This window comes from Spinacia oleracea, chromosome 4, assembly GCF_020520425.1.
Source record: "Spinacia oleracea cultivar Varoflay chromosome 4, BTI_SOV_V1, whole genome shotgun sequence".
Classification (NCBI taxonomy): Eukaryota; Viridiplantae; Streptophyta; class Magnoliopsida; order Caryophyllales; family Amaranthaceae; genus Spinacia; species Spinacia oleracea.
In genome coordinates, this window is record NC_079490.1 from 42,826,895 (window position 1) to 42,838,618 (window position 11,724).

The window sequence follows — 11,724 nt, forward strand, 5'->3', positions numbered from 1 at the left end:
CTTACTGCAGGTGTTTTCTCTGGACTGGTGACACTGCAGCATCAAAAAAAGCTTTAGTAGCATGGGATAAACTGTACCTGCCTAGAAATTCTGGTGGTTGGAATGTAAAAAATATAGCTGCTTGGAATAAAGTAGCCATTGGGAAACTGCTATGGGCTCTGGCTTTTAAAAAAGATAAATTGTGGGTGCAATGGGTTGATAGCTTTTATATGAAAGGTGAAAATCCTCTTCAGATGTCTACTCCTGGTTCTTATTCTTGGGCTCTTAAAAAGATCTTCAATAGTAGAGAGATTATTCTACAGATTGGTGGATGGGACAAAGCTACTGCTAATGGGAAATATTGTATTAGCAAGGTTTATAGATGCTTGCAGGGTGTTGTTCCTAAGGTTAATTGGTGGAGAGTAATGTGCTATAACAAAGCTAGCCCAAAAAGTTTATTTTTCACTTGGTTGGCTATTCTCAACAGGCTCTATACTACTGATAGGCTTCAAGATTGGGGGATTCAATGTTCTGATCAGTGTGTGTTGTGCTTAGCTGGGAAAGAAATAGTTGAACACTTGTTTTTTTGTTGTAGTTTTTCTTCTGCAGTCTGGACTAAAGTGTTGCTGCAGATTGGTGTTCATAGAGGAGCTACTAGTTTTGCCTCTGAGCTGCATCAAGTTATGAAGAGAAGCAGGAAAAATGGAGTTGTTGATCAGTTGTATGTCATGTGCTTCACTGAAGCCATTTATAGTGTTTGGCTTGCTAGAAATGCTGTAATTTTTAAAAGGCCTACCAAGAGTATAGATAATATTGTTAGGGAAATCTTGTTTAGAGTATGTTGTAGAGGTTCTGAGGAACTTAGAAGTAGATTTCTACACAATTGAGTTTGTGTAGGTTTGTTTTGGTGGCCTGGTTTTCCTGTATCCTTGAGTGTTTTGCTCAAGCCTTTGGTAATTAATACAATTATTAATTGCCAAAAAAAAAACAATCCAATTGACATGCGGAAAAACTATAATTGCCAGAATCCAAAGTAATTGCACATAATCAATTAGCATAATTCAGTTTACATACTTTATGATGTGTGCCTTCCCTTGCTGATACTAAACCGAACAAGAAAAAGTTAGAACGCCAAACGTTGTCCCTCCGTAGAAAGTCGACAGTGTGTTCGGGTTCGCCTTAAGTTATACCAACTAGGATATAAACTAAGGTTTATGAATTGATCTCACTTTATATGATAGGAAAAGTATGTTGTTTGATCTATTTAATTCATGACCATAGGCCATGTATTTATAGGAAAATAGGAAAAACCCTAGGAGCCAAAATCCTAAAATAAATTAGGTAGTTTTGGGAAAATTCCCAAAACCCTAAAACCCTAAGGTTGATCGGCCGCCTTGGTGCATAAGAAAAGCCTTGCGGGCTTGCTATGCGCAATGGCCCAGCAGCACTGGTGAGCTCTAGGCGCCGCGCACTGGGCGCTAGGCCCGGCGTGCTGTGTTGTGCGCCGGGCCTTGTAGGCTTGCGTGCATCATTATGCCCTCGGCCTTGCTGTCTGGCGGGCTGTGATGCACTTGTGGCTAGCTCGTCAAGCGATGGGCTAGCCTTGCGCTGGCCTCTCGCTGCCAGCCTATCTCTTGTCGAGCTTCCGAATCGTTTTTCCGACATGAACAATATTTCCGTTTCCGATAATAATTCCAATTCCGACAATATTTCCAATTTCGACAATACCGATTCCGATAATATTTCCGTTTTCGGAAATATTTTCGATTCCGGTAATGTTTCTATTTCCGATTATATTTCATATATGAACCATATTTCTGCTTTCGGCAATATCTTGGACTTCGAAAAAATTTGTATTTTCGTAATGAACCATATTTCCGTTTCCGGTAAGATCTTCATTTCCAGCAAATATTCTTTCTTTTCTTTTTATGGTTAGTTTAGCTCCCACTGAAACTAAAAACCATCATTTTAGAATATACATAATTAGAGTATTTACTGAATATAATATTCACCTAAATAATTGATCCGTTCACGTACTATTTGTGTGACCCTACAGGTTCGTCAAGAGTAAGTTGTGGAATTAATAATATTAAATCCACTTGAACTGAAGCGGTCTCTAGCTAGGCATTCAGAGTACTTGATTTCACTCAATAATTAACTTTCTTAATTAATAAAGTACCACACTTATTAGACTTAGGATTAAATGCAAACTTGGACAAAGAGAATGAATGTCAGTATCAATTTTTCCAAGTTTGCATTTTTTCCAAGTCAAGAGAATGAATGTCAGTATCAATTTTTCCTTTCGTCACCCCAAAGTTGGGACCTTCCATAATCATTTGTAGTTTGTCCCTTTTAAAAATGAATGTCCATAGTTGGGACTGCTTTGTCAATTTTTCCTTTGTTCTAACATTACTTAAGTAGGTCATATGACCTTTTCTAAGTTCTAAAGCCATGTCACTTTAACTTCTTAGTATACTAAGCTTTTTATAATCATCCGTAGTTTCTAATAATAATTCAATTACTTTTTCTTTAGAAAGCAATTGAAGGGATCTGGAACTTACCTTATTGGTAGGAACTTGTGTAGTTCCATCTACTTTTTCCATGAGACAAAGGTTTGCAGTTCTTTCACACGATTATTCCTCATCCTCTTCAAAATCAGTCATTTCTCCCCATGCAGTTATCATGGCTCTTTTGATGTTTGGTCTTATGAATGTAGGTTTTTTGAGTCTATCTCGAGGTTATTCCTTGCCCTTGTTCTTCCCTATCTCATTTTCCCATTGAGGGAATTCACGAATTTGATGGTCACTTTCACCACATTTGAAGCATCCTTGATCTGGTTTGGAGCCGCTTGGTTTTCTTTCGGTGTTCCTTCCTTTCTAAGTTCTAGGTCTATAGTTTTATAGAACCTTTTCATCCTTCTAACTAACATAGCTACTTCCTCTTTATCAGGTTTCGATTCATCTTGTTCCTCGTCTTTTAGTGTTAGTCCTCGATTCCTGGAAATCTTACGAACAGTTGCTCCCAAGTGCATCTCATGTGTCATGAGATATCCAGCTAACAGTTCGATAATTAACTTTGTGAAGTCTTTAGTTTCGAACAGAGCTGTGACCTTAGTTCTCCAACGATCGTCTTGTGGCTACTTCATAAAAAATTTCTGACCTGTTCATCTGTAGAAATATTCTACCAAGGGACACTAATTCATTTGTGATGTTAGTGAAGGGAGTAAACATCTCCTGAAATGCTTCTTTAGGTTGCATTTCAAAGCGTTCATATTTGGACATTAACAAATCAATTTTGGAGCTTTTCACTTGATTAGTTCCTTCATGAGTAACTTAAAAGGAGATCCCATATTTTCTTTGTGCTCTTGCACCCATAACCATATTGTGTTCATGTGGTCTAAGTCTGCAATGCAATTTTTTGACTGTCATAGCATTAATCTCATATTTTTCAAAACCCACTGTTATGAATTCAAACATAGGTTTCGAAACTACCTCGTTTTGTGCGTTGGTCATGGTTACCCCAAAATTGCTCACTTCAATGACTCTCCAGACTTGGTAGTTCTCGGTCTTGACGAAGACCTCCAATCCATTTGATTCTTCCAAGATGTGTAGTACTTTCCATTGAATATTGGATGTCTATGAGTTGAGTAACCTCCCTTAAGCTTCTCGTGAGTCTTCATGTTAACCAGGAGCTTTTCTCAACAAGGTTTCTTGTGTTTTGTGAGTTCCAACTTTGACACCAATTGATCTTCTAATTGGAACATGCACAAGAGGGGGGTCAATTGTATTTGGAACTTGGTGTAAAGTTTCTTCCTAAATAAAACTTTAAGGCATAAATAAACAAAGTACGAGAGAATAGTATATCTTGAGGATCTTCTTGACACTGATCAAGAAGTAAAAACCTCCAAATCCTTTTATTAAGTAATACATATATTACAAAATACAATAACTCGAGTTCCACTTGAACACGAGTTCCTCACTAACAATCCCTTTTGATTATTGTGCATTACCTTCTCCCAAACTCTTTGACTTTCCTCAAAATCTCTCAAAGATCACTCAACACTTTGACCCATAATTACAACTCAATATTTATAAAACTATGTTATGAAATAAAAGTTTATTAGTAATAGGAATTTAGGAGCACACTCTTATCAATCTGACCTTTTTGAAAACTCTTTTAAGAACGATAAGATAATGGTTTTTCATATGTGTTTTGTACGAAATAACACTAAGCCTTTTATAGAGGAACTAAATTAGGCTAGTTTCCACATTTTCCTTAACTACCCACTAATCACCAGGTTCTTGGCAGCCACTTAGCAGGATTAGGTAGTTGAGACAAACAAGGAATAATTAGTCAATTTCTCAAGAAAAATCATTTTAACGAAAGAGAAGTTTTAGGAAATAAAATCTTTGAAATATAAAATCTTTTTCCTTGTCGGCCAAGGATCTGTAAACATAATCCAGGGAAGATATATTCAGAAAAGAAAATACTTTTTATTTACTTACGAAAATTTTATTTTAATTACTTCCTAAATCTACTTGAAAAGTATGCTAAAACCTTGTGTTCCTTTATTCCATATACTAAGAGAAAATATTAAATACTTACATAATCCTGAAACAAAAATCATTATTTTATGGACTTATGTAGATACTTCATGCAGCATCAACTCCAACGGTTTATTGGAAGTTCCTTCTGTGGAACTTTAGAGTTTCAGTTGAGACTCGATCTCTTCTAGAACTTGTGTGATTGATGTTCCTTTAGCAGCAGTATATGTGAGTCAACAATACAAAGGATAGGCTTCATCCTTATCTTGTTCCATCATGAAAACTCCTCAGCTCAGCTTGTTCCAACTAAGAAAATATGTCATAACCTTCACACAAACTTGACTCAAATTAGGAAGTTTGCATTTTGTCATTAACCAAAACCATTAGGGTCAACAAATATAGTTATAAAGTCTATTCTTCCCAATTGGATATCATAACGGGTTCCCGGTATCCGATCCGAATGTTTAGGTACCCGAAGTTAACGGTTCGGGTTCATGGATATCAATTTTAGCATTATTCGGGTACCCGAACCGATAATGCTATCAGTTCAGGAGTCTGACCCATGTTCACCCTTAATGGTGCGCACAAGGAGAACCAACCATGTCTTATGTCACAAGGAGAATTGTCCATGTCTTACGTCACAATGAGAACCGATTTATTAAAAAGTGTATCATTTATTAAAATACGGTTAAATAAGAAACGTGTATTACTTAATAAAATGCTGAGTGAAAGTAGTTAGACCAAAAATAAGAAGATGGAAAATATTGATTGTATTAATGTGTTTTAATTAATCTACTGCCAAACATACGAAGGAGTATAAATACAAACTAATGGGGAGTTAAACCACATATTTGTGGGTATGCCAAAGTAATATTACCCTTATACCCTTATATTTATGTACAACTCCCATACTCTCCCCTCAAGCTGGATTGATCAAGAAGTCCAAGCTTGGACATCAAAGTCATCAAAGTCTAGTGCTGAACAGACGGCAGTGCCTTTGTGAGCAAATCAGCATGTTGTTGTGCACTTGAAACATGTATCGTGTCGATAAAGCCTTCTTCAACCTATTCTCTAACATAGTGATAGTCCCATTTGATGTGTTTAGTACGCTCATGGAATGCGTGATTACGTGCCAGAAACTCTGCTGAATTGTTGTCACAGAACAAAGGCACGGGTTTTTGAACATTTGTCTTCAGATCTTCTAATAGGCCTGCAACCCAAACCATTTCACTTGTTGTGCTCGACATACTTATGTATTCAGCTTCTGTTGAAGATTTACTCACTATTTTTTGCTTCTTTGTCTTCCAAGACACTAGATTATCTCCCAAATACACACAATAAGCACTTAGAGATCTACTAGAGAATTGGCAACCACTCCAATCAACATCTGAATAAGCATTTAGATCAAGTGAAGAGAATGCAGAATAAAAAAAACCAACATCCACAATAGTCTTCAAGTATCGCACTATATGACGTGCCGCTCTCAAGTGAGGTTCTCTTGGACAACTCAAAAATTGAGACAAATGTTGAACCGCATAAGACAAGTCAGGCCTCGTAATACTGAGATATAGGAGTCTGCCAATTAATCTTCTGTAATCTTCTGGGTTTGAAATTACCTCACCAACATCAGTTGAAAGCTTGAGACCCATAGGTAGAGGAGTAGAAAGACCAGGGCTATTATCTAAACCAGAAGAATTGATGATATCTTTGATATACTTCTTCTGAGATATAAGAGTTCCAGCATTTGTTCTCATTACTTCAATCCCCAAAAAATACTTCAGTAGCCCCAAATCTTTGATAGTGAAAGCCGTATGCAACAATTTCTTCACTTCGTCTATTTGACTTTGATTTGTCCCAGTAAGGAGCATATCGTCAACATATATGAGTATGACAGTGAATTCTTCATTTTGCGTTCTGGTAAACACAAAATAGTCTTGAGTTGACTGAGTGAAATTCAAAGACACCAAGAACTTGCAAAGTTCTTTGTTCCACTGTCTTGATGCCTGTTTTAGGCCATAAAGACCGTTTTAATCTGCAAACTTGACCAGGTTTGCATTTGGTGTAACCACGGGGAGGTTTCATGTAAATCTCCTCCTCGATGTATCCATGAAGAAAGGCATTGTTTATGTCAATTTGAAACAGTGGCCATCCTTTCATTGTTGCCAAGGCAATAATAATTCTCACAGTAGCAAGTTTTGCAACTGGTGAGAATGTGTCTTTAAAATCCTGACCTGGTTTTTGTTGATAACCAATGGTTACGACTCTTCCCTTCAATCTTTCAACACCCCCTTCAGCTTTCATTTTTGTTTTGTAAACCCACTTAGAGCCTATGGCTTTCTTTCCTTTGGGCAAATTAGTGATTTCCCAAGTCTCATTTGCTTATAAAGCCCTCAAGTTCTTTATTCATTGCTTCAACCCAACCAGGGTGTTGCTTAGAAATTTCATAAGAACTAGGTTAAATGCAATTCATCACATTTGCAATAAAGGATAAGAAAATTGGATCTGCGATTGAAATTACAAGAGAAGAAAAATGTCTAGTTGGATGAGGAGGCAGCTTACATACAAAGTCTTTGAATTTATTTGGTGGTTTGACATGTCTAGAGGATTTTCTGGAAACCACAGGAAGATCATAAGTTGTGTTAAGAGAAGAGATAGGAATCGTGTTTATGGCTTGTGTATGAGTTGCATTATTATGAATGGTAGTAGAAGTTGGAGAATCGGAAGCAAAATATTGTATTTCTGAAGATGTAGACAAGTCTGAATCATTGCCAAAAAAAATAGGAGCAGGGCTATACTGCTCCTTAGGAGAAACAGAATCGTGGAAGGGAAAAATAGATTCCTTAAAAAGCACATTTCTGGTATTGAATACTTTATGATTCGAGAGATCATAAACTTTGTAACCTTTTTGTCCATAGGGATAACCAATGAAAACACATCTTATACCCCTATCATCAAACTTATCTTTGTCTCTATTATCGTTATACACAAAACACTCACACCCAAACACTCTAAGGTGATCATATTCAGGTTTTTTATTCTACAAAACTTCATGAGGAGATTTCCATCCCAGAACAGGGGTAGGAATCTTGTTGATCAAATATGTGGCTATAAGGATACAATCACCCCAGAACATCTTTGGTAAATTTGCATGAATTTTCAAGGCCCTCGCTACTTCCCCAAGATGTCTATGTTTTCTCTCAACTCTTCCATTTTGTTGAGCGGTACTAACTAAACTGCGTTGGTGAACAATACCTCTATCACCAAACAAAACCATACATTCACTCTTAATCATTTCAGTCCCATTATCTGATCTAATAACTTTCACATTCTTTCCAAATTGAGTGTTCACCATATTCAAGAAATCAGAAATAGTTTTATACACTTGCTCCTTATTATGTAATAAGAAGGTCCAAGTAGTCCTGCTATGGTCATCTACGACAGTTAAGAAATAAGAAGCATCATTTGTAGCTCGTATCCTAAAAGGCCCCCACAAATCAATGTACACAAGATCGAAAACATCAGAAGCACGACTATCACTTCTAGGAAAAGGCAACTTATGAAATTTGGATTTATAACAAACATCACACCCGAATTTGTTCATTCCACTACAATCACACACATCAATATGCTTCATTCTGGAAAGAGATGCATGTCCTATTCGAGCACGAAAAACAGACATATTCACATCACCTCTAGCAGCATTCACACACTCATTATCTTTTACAGATTCAACTACAACAGTGATAGTTAATCTTATAGATTCATTTATTTGGTTATTTACATACTCACAATTACCTGACACCTTCAAGTAAAAGAGATGTCCAACTCTCTTCCCAACAGCCAAGCACTACTTAGTAGTATGGTCCTGAAACATACATTCAGTCCAATTGAATGTTACACGCAATTCATTGTGATCAATAAACTTTCCTACAGAAAGTAAATTGTACTTGAAATCCTCAATCAACATCACCTCCCTTAACATCAAACCATTATTCAAACTTATATTTCCTACTTCTTTCACATACTTATAACTCCCATCAGGTAAGCAAATTGGAATAGAATTCTTAAGGGTTCTTTTTGAATCAAACAAACTAGAATTATGTGTCATATGGTCTGTTGCTCCTGAGTCTATAATCCAGTTAACATCATTCAACAAATGATAGGATTTAGATTCAGTAGAGGAAATTATACCTGCACTTTTTGCAAATGAAGCAGACTGTGCATCAGAGTTTACACTATTGCCAGCATTCATCTTCATTGCCTTCATAACCTCCTTGCATATCATGTTCACCATATCAGCATTCAGTTGTAAATTTCCTTGTCCCGTTGAGCTTTCTCCAGGTTCATCTAAAGGAGTATCAAGCATTTCTTCATTTTCAACATTCACATGGGAAACAACTCTAACATTTCCACCATTCTTGCTATTATTTCCATCCATGTACCAATCTGGATACCCAATCAACTTGAAACATTGATCTCTGGTATGACCCTTAGCCTTGCAATAATCACAAAATCTCTCCTGTTTTTCTTTCTTCCAATCTCTCTTTCCTCCTGTAAGAAAATTAGAATGGAACTTTTGACCCGATCTCTGGAATTTCTGTGCTGCTAGAGCACTAACCTCAGTATTCACATCAGCAAGACCACTGATCTCTTTCTGTTTCTCTACTTGTTGCAGGATAGAGAAAGTTCGATTCACAGTTGGAATAGGATCCGTTGACAACACATTAGTAATCGTATTGTCAAATCCGTTGTTCAAACCAAGCAAAAATTGCATAACCTTCTCTTCAGATTCAAAATCAGATAACCTCTTCAAAAAATTACAGGTACAACTATTCAATGCTCCATAGTTGCATTCTGGAAAACTCCTCAACTCCTTCAATTTATCCAATAGCTTCTTCATCTTATTGTAATACATGAGAACAGTGAGATTTTGTTGCCTCAATCCATCCAATTCCTTCTTCAGTTGTTAGATTTGAGGTCCATTACTTTGACCATAACTCTCCTCAACTTCAGTCCACAAAATTTCAGAGGAATTCACCAAATTAAAATCTCTGCTATTTCAGGTTTCATTGAAGCCAAAAGCCAACCTATAACCATAAAATCGCATCTAATCCATCGTTGATAGTCCTTATCAGTAGAAATCGGTTTCTTCACAAAACCTTCAATGAAACCTAGCTTATTCTTAGCACCTAAAGCTCTTTTCACATTCTTAGACCAGCCTAAGTAATTATCTCCATTAAACAATACAGAAACTAACGGAGTATTAGAATTATCAGATGGCGCTAAGAAGAGAGGATCGCTGAAGCAGTTACTTACGGTATTCTGATGATTTGTATGAGGTTCGAAATTTTGTGGAACTTCATCACCGACCGCCATTGATGATTACGAAAGAACTACTCAGAAAGAAAAACTCGAAGTATTCAAAGATCGCAACCGAAAACAACCAAAATCTCGAAAAACAACCTCAAGAATCTGGGCAAAATTTTCAGAATTTTGACCCAAAAAAAAAAATTCAATGATCAAATAGTGAAATTAATCACACCATAAAAGAATTTGTTTAATGATCAAAGACGAAATTCAATTGAATAATAGTGTGCGCAATTGATTGATCGCAACATTGCTCTGATACCATGAAAGTAGTTAGACCAAAAACAAGAAGAAGGAAAATAGAGATTGTATTAATGTGTTTTAATTAATCTACTGCCAAACATACGAAGGAGTATAAATACAAACTAATGGGGGAGTTAAACCACATATTTGTGGGTATGCCAAAGTAATATTACCCTTATACCTTTATATTTATGTACAACTCCCATACTGAGAGAGTAATATCTAAATTAACCATAACTTATGGTCAAATTAAAGTTTTAAACTTTGACCACAATTACAAGAAATTGTACCATTAACGACAAAAAATTCCGTCGCTAAAGGCTAATAGTGGTGGGATTTCCTATTGCGAACCCGTCATTAAAAGGGGCCATCATTGATAGAAAATCGCGTCGTTAATCCATCGTAGAAGGCATTTGAAACGGTTGTTTCCGTATTTATTTAGTTATTAATCGCATCATAAAAAACTTTTGCGACGAAATTTTTAAATCGTTATTATTGAGTTTTCATTAATGATACAAATCAATACCTAGTATTTAAAAAACATAACCATCTCCATTTCAAGAACACATAAGCAACATCATTTTGAAGACATGTGGCGGACACGTAAGCAACAACATTTTGAAGACACGTGGCCTTCAATCCTCCCTTTCAGCTTCTATAACCTCCAAATTTAATTCAATTTAATTCAATGAAGTAATTAATTAATTTATTCAATTTCTAATTTTCTCCTCTTCTCCCTCCACCTCCCCTTCCAATGTAACTGAATTGAGTTTGTCATTTAACTCGTAACATCCCTTACAAATTCAACATCCCTTATAAGTACCTCATTTGCAGATACTCACTTGGATTGCATTTCTCATCCCAAACTATTAAGCCACAATTGAACGTTGTCGGCTGCCTCAAGATTTCCGGTGACTTTCTATCTCTTTCACTCTATTTTAAGTTGAATTCCATTTATATGTATATATGAGCAGTTGATATTTTTTACTGCTGGTTCATAATTATTATTGAAATCAATGTGTAGAATTCAGCAATAAGATATTCTATCAAATGATTGGATTATAAGGTGAAAATGGACCATGTTAAACAAGGGGGTGGATGAGAGAGTGTTTTAAATTTTTGGAAAATGGTTTCAGTTATGAGAGACTATTTTCTACAATTTTAGACAGCAAAATTATTGATCCATCTTAGATGAAACCATTCTTTTGCGGGTTTAAAGTGGCATTCTCTTTGTAAATATATGCATTCATAGGTAGATTGCCGTTATTTTTTATTTTAAGCATTATAATAGCAGCTTGTGTAATTGTGTTTCATGTAACTTATCATTTGTTTGAAAATTTATAGTTTCTCCCTAAAAAAAAATTCAAGTTTCAAGTGAGTAAAAGCCGTGCGAAGAACGGGCCCAAAAGCTAGTTATTATAATGCACAAGAACAAGTGTACGGGAAAAAGTAGGAATAGAAAACGTAGATAGCGTTAACAAAACTTAAGGCGTCTATTCGGTATGGATTCTTTCTCATAGGTCCACTAAATTTGTTTTCAAACAAAATTGAACTTAAGGTGCCTATTCGGTATGGATTCTTTCTCATAGGT